General features: G+C 29.4%; 1 pseudogene; it reads left to right on the top strand.

The window, feature by feature from the left end:
• Positions 1 to 14,618: 14,618 nt before the first annotated feature.
• LOC121123302 (cytochrome P450 3A29-like) lies at positions 14,619 to 16,284 on the top strand (annotated as a pseudogene).
• The last annotated feature ends 401 nt before the right edge of the window (positions 16,285 to 16,685 follow it).

Genomic DNA, 16,685 nt, shown 5'->3' with positions numbered 1-16,685 from the left:
ATATGTTTGATATAATATCTCATTTTACAAAGGCAGTACTGATTAAAATAGGTATACATACGTAATATTTGCAATTGTTATTTAAAATGCATGACTACAATACAAACGGTCGGCTTAATTGCAACTATAATCCAGATGTATTACATATAAATTATAATTCTTTATTTTGTGCATTTTTTCTTCAAGGTGTCTAATACACTTGTTGTATGCATTAGGTCGGTAGGCATTTAGTCTTAATTTCATAGATACACATGTCCTCAAAATTATTTAAAACCTTTATAATTTTTTACTGAACATTCATATGCTCAAATAGTTCTAATTTTGTCTCATCAGACCACAAGACGGTTGATCAAAAGGTGGGATCTTCCTTCAAATAACCTCTAGCAAAGGTCAGGCCAGCGTCTACATGTTTTTCCTGAGCAGTGGTGTCCTCCGTGGCCTACGTCCATGGAGACCTCCTACGGTCAAAGAATACTGGCTAGAGAAAGAATTAAGACAAAGTTGAGTCACATCTTGACAAAAGTCCTTTAATTTTATTACTCATTATTATTTGAGACTTTATGAAAGTGATTTTATTAAGTGATAATTAAATTAAAAGTATTCTTGACTCAAAGTAATTCTTCCAAAGATGAGTTGGGCAACCCAAGAAGTTAATTTCAAGAATCTACTCTTTTCACGAAATAAGAAACGTATGAAGTTCTTCACACCAGTAGTCCTTGAATTACAATTTGGATTTAAATCCATTAAAACTAATCCATCTATTAGTCAATCTTACTTTTACAAGATTAGGCAACAACAAAATGGTTTGTTTTTTTTCTTCGGAAAGAGTTTGTAAATGAATATGGATTGCTCTTCTTATTTCGAAGCTATTGTCAAATAATTTCAATCCTGGCAATCTGTTTCTTTAGTGAGGAAGGACCGACTCACCAAGATAACGAAGGACTATCATCCTATGGGATTAGGATCTTTCAAGCTAATACAAATATAGTCCATTCAGGAATTACTCATTCTCATGAAGTTGAGGAAAGGGACCAACATTTCTTCTCATGAAAATCAAAATAATTTCTATTGAGGAATGATTACCTTCTAGTTCCTTTAAATAAACACAACAACAGTCAACATCTATAAAGAATTTATAGAAATCTAAATACTAGTATGTTTATCGGAACCCTTTGATCTCTAATGCATTGGAAATAAATAACTATGTTTTGATATTTTGTTGTAAATTTTATAGCATTTTTGAATAATATACACAGGACTCATAATTATCACTTCGACCCTTCTTTTGTTATGTTAATATTTAATAAATACATTATGATATCTTTTAAATATATTTTTTTTATTCTGAAATACATTTTAATTTATTTAGTTAGTATTTACCCTATAATTGTTTTGATTAAGTTTGGAGTTTAAATGCAATTATTTATTTTAGAATCCATTGGTTGTGCCTAATACCAAATTATTTGATTTATGTTTTACAACAGTTCTTTCAAATATTTTATTAGAAATTGATAAGATACAAGATCATTCTCGTATTTGTAAATTTCGACTGAAGTTCTCTGGCATGTAGAGGTGCATTTTACCATTTTTCTTTTACAAAAACCAGAAATGCTGATTTAAAATGCAACTTTAGTATCTTTCTATAGAATATCCCAGGATGTATAGTATTTTATTTATTTACCTGATGGATTAATAACAAAGTTTTGAATCGAGGACATAGGTCGAAGGAGTTCTTCTTTATTACAAGTAGTTTGACCATATTGATTCTTTGTGGTCAACGGATCTGATTGGTCATCTTCGTCTTGTGTTGCACTTAAAATACTCTCGTTGATCAGTCTCAGTCTTTACCTCTTCCACTAACATATTCAAGTATTGATCAGGAGTCATAATTATGCTGTTGTCATCAATATTAATTATGCTACCATTCTATAAAAAAGTATTAGTTTATAAATTAAAATTTCTTAGGAAGACTTAAAGACCTTAAACAAGCGCCATTTTCAATATTGATCATACGAAAATTTTCCTCAACTGGATTTTTTACTTACTTGTGACAAGGAAAAATAGATGGAACTGCATCTTATTTCAAAGGGCGATATACTTTTCCTCTCACAGAAGCTAGAGTTTGTCATGGGACTCTGAAATTTTCTTGCTTAAAGTGTTTGTCCATAATATAGAGTATGTGATGACCTCCAGGGGTAACCATTATTGTCTTCTTGCTCTGAGAGCAATCCGCCATTTAAAACATGTACCTTCATTTGAATTGAATCAAAATGATCCTCTTCTTGAGTACGCAGGACAACACAATACGATAGCATATGTATAAATTATAACAATTAATAACTATCTTACAACTTACAAATACCGCAAAAGTGCAATTTGTAAAGATGAAATATTCTTAAAATAGTTAAAAAATACACTGGCATGAAACATCAGTTGACGTAATCTTAAGCAATACTAACGGCCTTAAGCATTCCATGCTGATATTAGCCCAAGCGACAGTGAGTTACGCCCCTGACGGAAAATGTATATTTTTTAGTTTACTCGTACCCTATTGTGAGCAAAGAGTTGAAACTCGGTTTGGAATTGCAGTAAAAGAACCTTTTCCCATTTCTGCATTCCACAAACTCATTTTGGGTCGTTATTCTACTATTAATTTGGGAGAAAAGTTTCCAATTTACAATAAAGGTAACGGACCTGTTCAGCTTTAGAAATTAAAACCCTGAAAGAAATACATTCTAGCCACATAATATAAATTCTACAAAAACTTCCTCTTCAAAACAATGGCTTATTTTTTTTCATGTATTTTTCTCACTCTCTTATTGACTTCTATTCATATAGTTTGCAGTTCCTACATTTTAATTGCAAATAGCAGAAAGAGAAAGCGTGTCCCATAGATACACATGGGCCATGTAAATATACAACGTACTAGGTACACACTTGCATATACATATGATCATTTGTTTTGTTTACTCCCCCCTCCATGATCATAGAAGCGATAGAAATCCTTTCCAATTCGCTGATCAAGAGACATAATAATATCAATATATGCATTTTTTTTGCAAATGAATAGTCCAACTAATAAATAGAAATGACATTGTTTGATCGAGTACTGTGTAGTAAAATGGATTAGAAATTCCTTTAACAAACAAATGGACAAACGAACTAAGACTCATATAATTTCATTTCAAATATTTATTGAATGAGTCATGACTAAAATTGATGGGACCAAGTCAAAATCATTCTGGTTAAATAAAGAGTTTTTACGTGATGTCCCCATTATTTGAAGATACATAATAACCCAGACATGGAGTGAGACAGTTTGGACTGTTGAAAAAAAGTACCAGTAAAATGACTCTATCATTTAAAACAAAATATTATTAACCATATTGAAAGGAAGTATTTTATTCATTTTCAATGCAGTATGCAGTAGTAGTCACGATTTTGACAGTTGAAATAAGAATGAGATAAATCAATAATAGAATTATCAATTTAACATTTCTAACAAAATATTTTTGTAATTAATCAGTTTTCTGTGGCACATTATTAAATATCAATATCCGCAATTATATTCTTTGTAAATCTATATTAATAAAGCAATGGTTTCTGGATGTTTGGATGGATGCATGTTTGCCGTAAAGCCTTTTGATCTAAAAAAATAACAATGTAACAAATTCTCAGCGTGAACCAAACTCAGAGCATCATATTAAAAAGGAAAAAATGAGAGTACTTATTTTGTGATGAAAATCGTGAGCATTTTTTAGCTCGGCCGTATTTGTAAGAGTTCGCAAACGGAGGAGTAAATTTTCCTTTCCTGTGCGTTTGTCGTTTCTATTTAATTAATGAGAAATGAACTTCCTTTTCTAGAATATACAACCACCATGAATTCTAAAGACCTGGAATAATCACACAGACTTTTTATTCCGCATAAGCGAAAAATGAAAGGAGTGATCTCCTCTAAAGCATTCTTTAAATTATCAGGGTTAATATGGGTAAGTTTGGCTCTTTTTTTTTTTTGACATGCATAAAATAGGTATATTATGAAATCAAACTAACTCGACGCCTAATAACTCCAATCAATGCTATGTACTTCCTCTAGTACATAATAATTTCATAATTTTAATAGTTTATAATGAACGGAAAGCATCCACAATTATGAGTAAATTAAATGACTAAACTTATAATTAAAGCGTAATGATGAGTAAAAACTGTAACTTGTACAATCTCATTATATAAGTTAAAAATTGTACAGAAATCGCTGGGTGTATACAAAGGCTCTATTGAATAGAGATAATAAAAAATATATTAAAGAACTGCAACGAAAATGAGTCTAACTAATATAAAACAGCACCGCAGGATCATAAGAATTTGACAACCCTGAGTTAATTGATGAAATACTCTAAATAATTTATTTTGAAAAAAAAACAAAAACATTGGACTCACACTGTTTTATTGAAATAACATTGTAGTTTTCTTAATTGAGGTGGTTTTTATGATAAATAGGAACAATAGTTTTTTTTTATCTTATTCAAAAATAATTAATAAGAAGAAAGAAAAGATACCATGTATAGAATTCGGTACTTTATGAGAGGTCAGAATTGGGGTCGCATAGTTCTCAGAGAAAACTTCTATGGTGTACAAAAAGGAAATGATTATTTTATACATTTCGGATACAGGGTGCAGCAACATCACTTCCTTCTTCTAAAAGGCAATAAATACAAGTTTTATAATCATAAAAGTTCTATTTTTGTTTCCTAATGATAGTACACTTTTAATGTTTTGATTTGCATAGTTTTTAAAATCATATCAAATAGGTGACGTCCCCATTGTCCATACAATTACTTTTTCGTAGAAGGTTTTAGAGGGATAGTTATTTTATACAGAAAGATGCAAAATTTAATTAACAACCTATTTTTTATAGCTATTGATAATTGGTAGATAAAGTAATTAGTTATTGGTGATACTGCAAAGGTCTTAAAAGTGTTTGGGTAGTGCAAAATAAATCAGATTCTAATAACCCAATTTGAACAAGCTGCAATTCAAAATTCTTGGATGACCCCGGAATTGATTGCACTCAATTTAACTCACTAACACATTTTGCGTGGATATTTTCCCGTTCCATGTATGTTTAAATATCATTTTACAATATTTTCCTTGGTCTAACGAAATTTTCAATGTAAGAGGTTCTTCGTTTTATAGCAATAGCTCATTTTCTTTGCATCAACTTCCCCCATATGTCAACTAGCCCCTCATTTTCCTTTAGTCAAAATATGCAATCCTTATTGTTAAGAGGCAGACAAAAATATGAAATTGACCACTAACATAAAATTGACAAGGGATTTATTTTTTTAATCAGTCATAAATTCATGTTAATATAAAGAAGTCGAGATACGATAATTTTCCTTTATGTCTGTAAATGTAATTTGCTATGAAGGTAATCCTATCCCAAGTTATACAAATTAATCTTCTCTCTCTCTATTTTTCTTTACCTATAGGTAGGTAATCTGCTTGATATGATCCATGTTTACAATTGTCCTTATTGTCCAGGTTTGGAACCTGTCACTCAAAATATATCAAACATCTGTATCTTTGCAATTTCAAAGGTTTGCTGTATCTCATTGTATACCTATATGTGTATATATGTGATACACAATCTTTTTAGCCTTAAAATTAATGGGCATACAGATTGGAGAATCAATCAGATTAATTGATTTTTACAATGCGTCATTTTTTATTAAGAATAAATGTAATTTTTTCACAAATTATTTGACTAGTTGGTTCATTTTAATTGTCGCATGACTGAATTAAATGTTCAAAAAGTGACCAAAATCATTTAATCTTTGTGGAAATCAATGATATTGTATTAAAAATATAATTTTATTAATTTAATTTAATTGGAAGAATTGTGAGGGTACAGGTTATTGATATCGCGTAATTTTAACAAAAAAATTACATTAAATTCATTATTAATGTTGTACTAAATATTCTACAGCCGTGGTCATTAATTGGAGAGGGAGAAAAGGAATTAGATCTTCATAAAAAGCGTCCATCACAAATAATTTCATATTTTTATATTGTATATATGGCGTTTACTAGTTTCAATTTTATACAAGTTATAAGTTGTACAAGCAAATTGATCAAGGAACAACCAAAGAATTATTTGAATAATTTAGAGTAAGTGTGATAATGAAAATATTGAATTGAAATGTTCGATATTCTACGATTGTAATTGTTTACTATTTTGATGTAAATTACTAATAAATGATTATGTAGCATTAGTGCATCATAAAGTTCAAATATCCTCTCTCCGTCCTTCATGAGCACACACTTATAATTACAATATATTTGGCTGTTCTCTCTTCAAGAATTAAGGAATAATGATGGTATAGTTTTAGGGGTTCAACAATTTAGTATTTCAATTGATATATACGAGGGTTATTTGAAAATTCAGTGCAAAGTCCGAGAGATGGTACTAGTGGCACCTATCGAGGTTATATTTAGTTAGTAGCATCTCTTGGAAGAACACATATCAACTTTCAGCCAGATTGTTCTTGTTTTTTTTTAATGTTCCTTTTTAGCCACATAACTCGCCAAGTATATATATGATGGATTTTTTGTGTGGAGCTCAATCGAATCCCTTGCAACACCAAAGACTAAGCTATTAGTCGGATAAAGAATGAATTCCAGGGTTTACCGTAAGACCAAGTGGCGAATCCCTGTTTGCACTTTTGGCCTCGTACAGAGACTCTAATTGAGGGTGGAAATAATTTTATTAAATTTAAAATAAAAAAAATAGAATCCGTCAAGCTTTCAGAATTTGTTTTTATTTTTTAAATCTGATTAATGGGTGGAGAGAAAATTTCGTTTGAAAAAAAAAATCCTTTTTATGGGACAGAAACCTTGCGCATCCTGTATGTAATCAACGTGTAAAAAACCTTTTTTATACGAGTGTAGTTAATAATTAAGCATCACTCATTCAGCAAAGACATCATCAGCAATACTTTATATTACAAATATGATGTATATTTGCATACTTAAAATAATCACGAGTAGCATGAAACTCCAATTGGACTGTTATTAGAATATAAAAAAGAATTAGGCTTAATGGAATGTTAAATTACTTCATAAGATGAAGTCGTGTCGTAGTTTTTTTTATTTTATCTTAAATTTATGGCCTCCTATTATTATATAATATAAAAGGATTTGAAATGAGATGGACTTTGTCTCTCAGATAGAAGTCCTTAATTTTATTTATAAAGACTCTATGAAACAGATAAGCTTCTAAATGTGAATTACGATCAGAACAAATTGTCCATAATAGTCCACCTTTGTGTTGGTGGTTTTTTGTTATCTAAAGGTAGATACAGTAGCATTGTGGAAGAGCAATCATCACCATTGTATATTCATGTTTCTCTGTGTACATTTGTGGTGGGTCAACATAAGAACAATATTGAACAAATATCAAGAAAAAGATAAATCCTAATTTATTATATAAACATATAGTTCTATATATCATAGAGATCATTGAGTCCATTATTGACTTTGTATTTAAATTTGTGGGAAGAGGTCAGTTACCCAATAATTTTAGCTATAGTTTAGAACCTATATTGTATTTACATGGCCCCTCAAATCAAATCTGTCAACTTCTCATTATTTTATTGTGACGATCAATTTGGGCTACTTAAGAAAAGCTTGATGTGTCTCCGAAGGGTTAATAAGTTTAATTTGTTGCCAGAAATCGACAATTATTCGTCGAAGAATACAAATGTATTCTCAATTACTTTGGATTTGGAGAAGAATTAGATTTTCGTCGTTAGATATTCAGGTCCGGTTTTAATGTAAGGAAGGTAAAAGGCAAAGATAAATTAACAGAACCTTTCTTTTTTTCACTTCTTTAAAAAATAGAATGAGGGGCATTTATCTTTCAAATGCCTTTTTCTTATAATTTGTTAGAAGAAAGTGTTTATTTATTTTTAAATATCCCTTCATTTCATAAGTCCTTTTTTTAAATACAATTTTCTTTTTTGTGTATGAATATAAATTTTTGCAAAAATATATTCCTACACAGGCCCTTAATCAGGAGTGAGACATATGGAAATCGATGGTTTGACTTCCAATAAATACAAGACACGACTCAATCAGTGTTAATGTTATTGGGAGGAGGAGGGGAGGGGGTTGGGGGTTATATTTTGAATTTGTATATAAATTTTTATACTTGGTTTTTGTCACTCTTTTAGTTAAGGGGTCTCATGATTTTTTTATGAAAAAAGGTAAGTCTCCTTTAAAAAAGGGTAACAAATTATTGAAAGCAAATTAAATAAATTGGTAAGATAAACCTTTTTTCTTTCATGCTTCCAACTCAATCTCGAAAAGGAACTGATACTGTGAGATGTTTCATGAGCTCTTACAATATCAGATTTGGGGTTAATTTATCTATCTAGATTCTAAATCTAGCCAAGGACAGTATAGAGTGTATCCGAGTCCGAGACGCTCCAACTAATCACCGACTTAACCCATAAATGCACAACATTTCAAGAATTTATAAAAAACTATTGGGGCAGAATGAAAAAGCGTTCATTTTCGGGCAAAAAAGGACAGTTGGTTGTCCCTATATAAACATAAAATTACCATTGCTTTAATAATCATTTTTTAGAAGGTAAAGGATTATAATTTATAACCTATAGCTCCTTATGGTCGAAGTGGACGATCATGACCTTGAAGAAGATTGAGTGCTCACAAATATGACTGATTCTTCAAGGAATTATATTTTTTCTAACAATGTATAGCTCATTTGTATGTAACACTTCTGATTTAATCATAAATAACAATCCTTTATAGTGGCATTGAAAAAACACTGAATATAGACGTATTGCTTAATAACATGACGTTTGTAGTTTACTATATAAATCCTTTTATACAAGCATTTAAATATTCTTATCAACGTTGGCAAGGTAGGCTTAAATATTGTTGAAAAGTTGTCAAAATGTAGTAATAGAAAATTGTTCATACTTATTTAGTTTATCATTTTTCACAGGGGAGCCTCCAAAAAGGAATATGGATACAATACATACATATATTGAATAATTTGTAAGGTATATACAGAAAGTTTATTCATGGTTTGAATACAATACAGGCCATAATGGTGTTAAAAATCTTTGCAAAGGGATTAAACTTAGAGTTTAATGTACAAGTTCTAAGAATTTTGAGATATATGAAAATATGAAATAATAAAAAACATAAACATATATCAATTAAAAAAAAAATAATAATCAAAATGCAATATTATCAGGAAAAGTTTGTTAAAAATCAAAATTTTCACAATCCTCATAATCATTTAAAATACATACAATACGTTGATTACAATCACGATATCGACTTTTTGAGACAGTGGAGGATGACATGAAAGCTGTTAAATGATCTCATTGCCATTAATACTCAAAATATTAATATTTTAATGAATGAAAATAATTATTCTTATATTTGTTAGAATAGGAGTGATCTTGATTTCTCATATTTATTCATCTTAAAGTATTTTTCCCTCTATAATATGTAAAGAAATAATGTGCTTCCTAAAGCCGTCGTCTATCTAAGAACCTTAATCAATTTCAATTATTCCCATAAATAAAGTTGTGAATGGTTTTTCTAAAGTCTCCACATACACGTGGTTCTACACAGTCACGTTAAGTTTCAAATCAAATTGAGAATATATTTTTAGTCACGAAGAAAATTATTCAAATCAATTCTAGCTGTTTTTTTGTTTTGTTTGAAATTGGGAATTTAATTTGCCCAGGGAAATTTTCTGAGAATCGTAAAAAAGACATTGTGGGGCACTATTTCATTGTTTCGGATTCAGAATAAAGATTACACAACATACATGGTACGACAATGCATGGCACTCAGGATGTAAAGGTTGCAGCAGGGTAGGCATGGTTTCATTTTAGATGTAAGATTCTATAATTTTCTTGGAAATAGCGTCAGTCGCTATCATACATTGGAGTAGTGAGGAACGTACTTTTGCCGTCAAAAATAAATATTGTCAACAAATAGTTTGACAAAATCTACTATAATATAATATTACACTTGTGTGTCCGCTGATAAAAACGTATAGAGTATTTATTTAATTAACAGAGACTGACACAGACTTTAGTTATAAAACTAAAGTTGTTCAAAATTTTCATTCTGATGACATCAAATGACTGGGCTCCGGAGGGCAAACTTGTTTTTTGCCAATAAGTTGATTTTCTTTCAAAAACAAAAAAAAAAGATTGGTTCCCCGTGTATCAGAGTTTTTTTGGTTTTTTTTTCAAGTATGGATTGTCAATTCGAAAAGGTACTATAAAAGTTAAAAATTAAATAAACGAATTATTGTCCTAACAGAAAAAGGGAGAACGTATAATGAATAATACAAATTACAAAAGGGAATTCGGAAGAGGATTAACGAGTTAGTCTTAGTTTGTCTCTTCCTTATGGTTGAAGGAGGAACCTAATTGGCAATGGGATAGAAGAACTTTAAATGTTGTTTATCGACAAGTTTTACTAAATTCTGGACTTATTTAAAGCATTAATAAAATAATTTGAAATAGAATATTTAATACTAGTATTTTATAAAATAAAACTAATTGCAATTTATCTCCTGAGTTTTTGTTGGTGCAATTTATGAAAACAAGTTAGTTGTTTCAATTTGTTATATGCAAGAAACAATATTTTCAATTAATATTCATGATTTGAAATTATCAAAATTATTTACTTCTCCAATTTTTTTCCAAAAACTAAATTTTCTCGTAATAGCAATGGAATTTTGATTTTTTCCCCTAGAAAAACGTAAATATTTGAATGGTTTTTTTCAAAAAATTTAATATTTAAATGTTGTTTTCGAAAAATTTAATATTTGAAAGGTGTTTTTGAAATTTATACTTTAGTTTATTAACTTATTTTCCAAAATATTAATTATTTTTTAACAATTGTGGATTTTTCTCAACTTTTTTTCCAAAAAATTTAATATTTGAAATTTTTTCACAAAAAAGTTAAAATTTGAAATTTCATTCATTAATTTTTTTTAATTTTTTTTTTTCCTAAAATTTTTAATTTTTTATGAATAGCTGTGGATTTTTAATTTTTTTTCTAAACAATTCAATTTTCTATGAATAGCTATGGGTTTTGAAATGTTTTCTAAAATATGTAATACTTGAAATTTAATTTTTAATTTTTCAAAATATATAATTTTTCAAATTTTTTGTAAATATCTAAGGATTTTAATTTTTTTTTAAAATCTTAAATTCAAAAATCCCCATCTATTCATAAAAAAATTAATTTTTTTGCTCTGCTCTGTGGGGGCTACATCCCACCCCCTTTTGATGCCTTGTCTCCTGTCCCGAATTCGAAAGGACTTGGACAACTTATATTTCCTGCTCCGGAGACTTTGAAAAGTGGGGGGAAATGGATCCTATTGTATAATCAAGGGCTCAACAGCTGCGATAGATCACTGCGTGTAAAGAGCAGAGTAGCTTGTATCCATCTCGTTTGGCTACTTAAATACCAAATAAACAGGGGCAATTTTGGATTCAAATTTTTTCCTCATGCGAGGAAATTATGCAGCAGAGCAAAAAATTTAATATATTTCAAATTTGGTTTTAGAATTTATTTTCTTAAATATCTTATTTTCTGTGAAAAGCTATAGATTTTTAAAATTTATTTCCAAAAAATTTAATATTTGAAATTTTTTTCCAAAATATTTAATTTTTTATAAACAGCTATGAACCTTTAAAAAAAATTTGGAAAAAATATAATATTTGATTTTTTTTTTTTTAAATTAATTTTCTGTCAATAGCTAAGGATTTTGAACTTTTTTCCAAAAACGCCTCTGATGTCATTTTTCATAATCAAGCATACAATATGATATATTAAATATATTTTGAAACTAACATTTTTAAGTTGATCAAGAAATGAAACCAACCAAAGTCTGAGAAGTTTGACTGGATTGGGAACTTCTGATTAAATAATTCAAACATAAAAACTAGAGTTAATTAACTTAAGTTTATTTGTAACAGCTTTATTTTTTGTTTTTAAGACTATAAAGGTTGTTTTTTGTTATGGTAGTTATTTTGTCTTAAAAAGTACATCACGAAGCAAGGCCGGTTTTAACAGGAGCAGGCTCTGGGTAAAAATTAATTGTGCGAGCCCCTTTCATTCTGTCATTTTTTTAAATAAGATTTTTTTATTTAGATAATTTATTTTTTTTTATAAAAGGTCAATACTTATTTAATCAAATTTGTCCATATTTCATTAAATGATGTTTTTGTAGAACATTTTATTACTTTCTTATTAATAAAAGGTCGTTACTTTTTGTATAAATTATTTAATATGTATATATTTAAAATTCAGCCTAATGAGGGATCCCAAACTTCCTAAAGTTGGCCTTCCTTGGAAGGATAGAAACTACTGTAGATTATATCCAATTGATACAAGTACTCTTAAAAAATCAGAATCGAGTAATTATATGAAGGTGATATTTATCCCTATTTTTGCAAAATATAAATATTCTAAGAAATAATATTAATAATAAGAATTGTTACCTGGGCATACTAAGTTAACAATTCAGTTTCGTATAGAGTCCAAATCGGTGTATGTATATACAGTTAATTACAACGTATTTTTGTTTCAAATATGAAATTAATTACAATTCAAACGCAATTGTGTTTTCAATTCTACTTTGATACAATATTATGAGTAATTTGCAAAGATTATTTTTTAATGACTGTAATTATGGGAAAGCGATTAGATAATTGGTGAATTGTATATTCATGTTAAAATGCATTGCAATATTTAAAGAAAAGTGTGAAATCATTATTACATAGCAGTTAAAGTATTACATCATATAAGGATAATTAAGTGGGTTGAATCTGGCAATAACTAGGACGTCATCAAACGTATAATGGACCTGTTTTGTAAATTGAACAAATTATCACATTGTAGCTCAAACAAATCCCAAGGGCCAGATTAGATTTACAAGTGGGGTTATTGGAGGTATTGCTGTTTGTCTTTTGACAAATTTTTAGAGAAGTTTTCTAATGTTAATTTTTTCAATTTTATATTTAAATTTATGGAAAGGGATATAATTTGAACGAGTAACCTTATTTTTATTTGAATGAGAGAATGATTATACTAAGTGATGTATTTCTTAGCTGGTCCGTTTTTTTTTGTTTTGTTTTTTTGGAATGGGTAATCAAAATAAGTAATTTTCTTTTCCTTAGCAATTTTCATTATTCTTTCATTCCTGAGAAAGGAACATCCTTTCCTAAATGGATTCAATTATTTTCAAAACATGATTCAACATTCGCGTGTGCTGATAAAAGACGGAGCGTAACCCTGAGGATTTGTCACAGGGATATAATTGTAAATACTGTTTGAACTCAGAGTAGAATAGGGGATTGACATTCATTAATTCCAGGAAATATTCTTGTTTATATCCTTTTCTCCATCCTCTCTTTTCACAGCTGATTGTAGTTGATCTAATGAAACGTCATGAGCATTATTCTTTATCTCCTCCAAAACGTTCTCCAAATTGTCAGGGTTACCATGTTGACTTTTGATTTTTTTTTAACATGCCCATTCTACACTGGATTTTCATCACTGCCTATTGGCAATTTTAGAAATCTTTTGTGAAAATTGTTTTTCAATGTGATTGCTTCAAATGAATACAAATGGGATAGTGCGTTATAACTCAAAGAGACAATTTAACGACATAATGTTTATTTATGATATTTAATTTCCCATCTTCTACTATTATATAATATTATGCATGTTTGATATACATTTTTGTGAATAATAAAACCCCTACGAAAAAAAAGCAAATTGAGAGATTTTAATTTCTTCTAAAAGGACACAATAATAAATAACTCGATCACTATGCTAATTCCACAAAAGAAGGACGTGTGAGGAATGGTCCATTGGTCCCTATGGTTTCGACACCACAACACCAAAAACATATTATATTCTGTGTATAGAAATTATAATACATGAAGAGGTTTTGTGATTAATTATTGAAAATTGTTCCGAACTTTATTAATTAATTAATATACGTATTAATTATTGTATATGTACATTGTATTATATACATAATATGTGCCCATCTATAATGCTGGATCATTGATTTTTTTTAATTTATTGATTATTATATTAAAATTGGGGTGTTTTTTTTTTAAATCTCATTATTTAGAATAAGTTTCTTACTTATATTTAGAAATAGAATGGTCAAATGAAATTAATATCATAAAAGGGATTAAAAAGATATATTTGATATTATCATGACGAACCAAGGGCGTCTGCAGTGTACGGCTGTACCCCCCTAAAAAAAAAAAAGAAGATCTGAATGTTTGTTTTCTACAAAAAAAAAAATGTGGACGCCCCAGCTAACTATACATTTTTCACAATTGTGGGAATTAAAGACTTTTTTAACTAATAGAATATCAATATTTCAACTGGAATAATAACAATCATTAAGATTTTTAAGTAATTTTTTTATTACAGTTGTAAAGTTTTGTTGCTATGCACACTTATTTTTTTATCTTAGGGCCAAAGTCTGGCGTGTGATGGAGAAAACTTGTTACGCAATTAATAAAAGCTTATTTTAGGCAGGTATTAAGACTTAAGAGGAGTGAGTTTTAAGTGTTGTGAATGAAATACAATGATTTTTTTGATTCTATGGTTCGTGATTAGTGTATCTCTGCTATACTTTTATTTAAATCGCCGTCATGGATATCTGGAAAAGTTATCACTTCCTCACGAAAAGGCATTCCTTTGCTTTGGAAGCCCTCCCATCCTCTGGTATGACCATATCCATCACTTCTACTTCATGGAGGCATTCAAACGCTTTCAATCTCAAACCTTTACTAGATACAATGGATCCCTTCCAACCCTCACTACTATCAATCCTAGCATCATAAAACAAGTTACTATTAAGCAATTTAATCATTTCCACAGTACAATGCAAAGTGGCAAGTATTTGTTTCTGTTTTGGAGTGAGATTAGAAACTAACATTAGTTTTTATGATTTTAGAAGTACAAGATAAGAATTTGTTATTGTCTTTATCGGGTGGTTCCCTTTGGAAACTTCTTCGTAAAGATATGACACCAGTGTTTACTTCTGGAAAATTAAAGGAAATGATGGAGCCAGTTTCTGAAATAGCAAATCAATTTGTAGCTTATATTGAGACGCAAAGTTCGGAAGGAAAGTCAATCAAGATTAAACATAAGTTTCAAGGGTTAACTTTGGACATAATTAATGCTTGTGCGTATGGAATTAAGACAAATTCCAGTGAAGAGCCTGATCACGAACTTTTAAGACATTCAAATATGTTATTGAATGACTCTTTTGGAGCCAAAAATGTTATAACAAGTGTATTCATTTTATTATTTAATCTTTTTCCTGGAATGTTGAAATACGTGGATATATTTGGAAAGGCTAATGATGAGTTAATTAAAATAGCAAATTCCATAATTAAAACCCGTGAAACCCACAACATAGAAAAAAAGGACTTTCTAAATGTTTTAGTTCAAATGCGGAAAAAAGTCATGAAGATCCTAATTCATTGTTGACTGACGAAATTATAACTGCTCAAGCCATTATTTTTTTCATAGCAGGCTATTCTACTACGTCTATGACACTGTGCTGTTTGACTTACATCTTAGCAACTCATCCTGAGATTCAAGAGAAATTGTATAAAGAAATTGTGTCATCAGAAGACAAAGACTTTTCTGAACATAGCTATACATCAGCTGTAATTAAGGAAACACTCAGAATGTATCCACCCGTGACATTGCATCTCAGAGCCTGTGTGAAGGATACTGAAGTTGAAGGAATCCTCATAAAAAACGGAACTATTGTTGAAATGCCAATCTATGCCTCACACTATAATCCAGAGTTCTTCCCAAACCCAAATGAGTTCAAACCAGAAAGATTTTTCCAAGAAAATAACTTAGAAATTATACCTAATACGTATCGACCATTTGGGGATGGAAATCGATCTTGCATTGCTTATCGGTTTGCAATGATGGAGTTACAACTCATACTTGAAAAATTGGTTAAAAAATTTGAAATTCTCCCAACACATGAAACCAAAATGGTGCCCTCAAAAGGAAGCCTGTTTTTGTTTGAGGTTGAGGACATTGGAGTTGAATTCAAAGCGAGAGTTTAACAAAATAATTTGGTACTCAACCTATTATATTACCAACAAATATATGAGAATCCCATTGACAACATTTATTATAATAAATTTGCTTTTCTACAAATTTATTTTAAAACTGTACGTATCCTCAATTATTTTTGGTCCAAATAAACCAAAACTAATTCATAGCTCACTAAAATTATATCATGTTATAAAAAATACGTATTTATTTAAGTAAAGCTACATTTTGTTATTCACTAGATACAAAATTAGAGGTTAATTTTTCTCAACTATTTATCAGTCTTACCCTTCCACGTATTAGTCATCTGGATACAAATATCTCCAAACATTGAAAATTAGGTAATGTATATCTCTCACAATGTCAAGCATTCATATGTAGGGAGCTGGACTAGTTGAGATAAAATTTTTGGCATATTTCTCACTTTGCAAAAGTGATATTTAATGCTTAAAACAATTTCCAACTGTCTAAATATTATATTATTATTTTACATGTAATATTTTTTT

Source organism: Lepeophtheirus salmonis, chromosome 8, assembly GCF_016086655.4.
Source record: "Lepeophtheirus salmonis chromosome 8, UVic_Lsal_1.4, whole genome shotgun sequence".
NCBI classification, from domain to species: domain Eukaryota; kingdom Metazoa; phylum Arthropoda; class Copepoda; order Siphonostomatoida; family Caligidae; genus Lepeophtheirus; species Lepeophtheirus salmonis.
The sequence above is the reverse complement of the archived record's forward strand: the minus strand, read 5'-3'. Positions and strand labels throughout refer to the sequence as shown.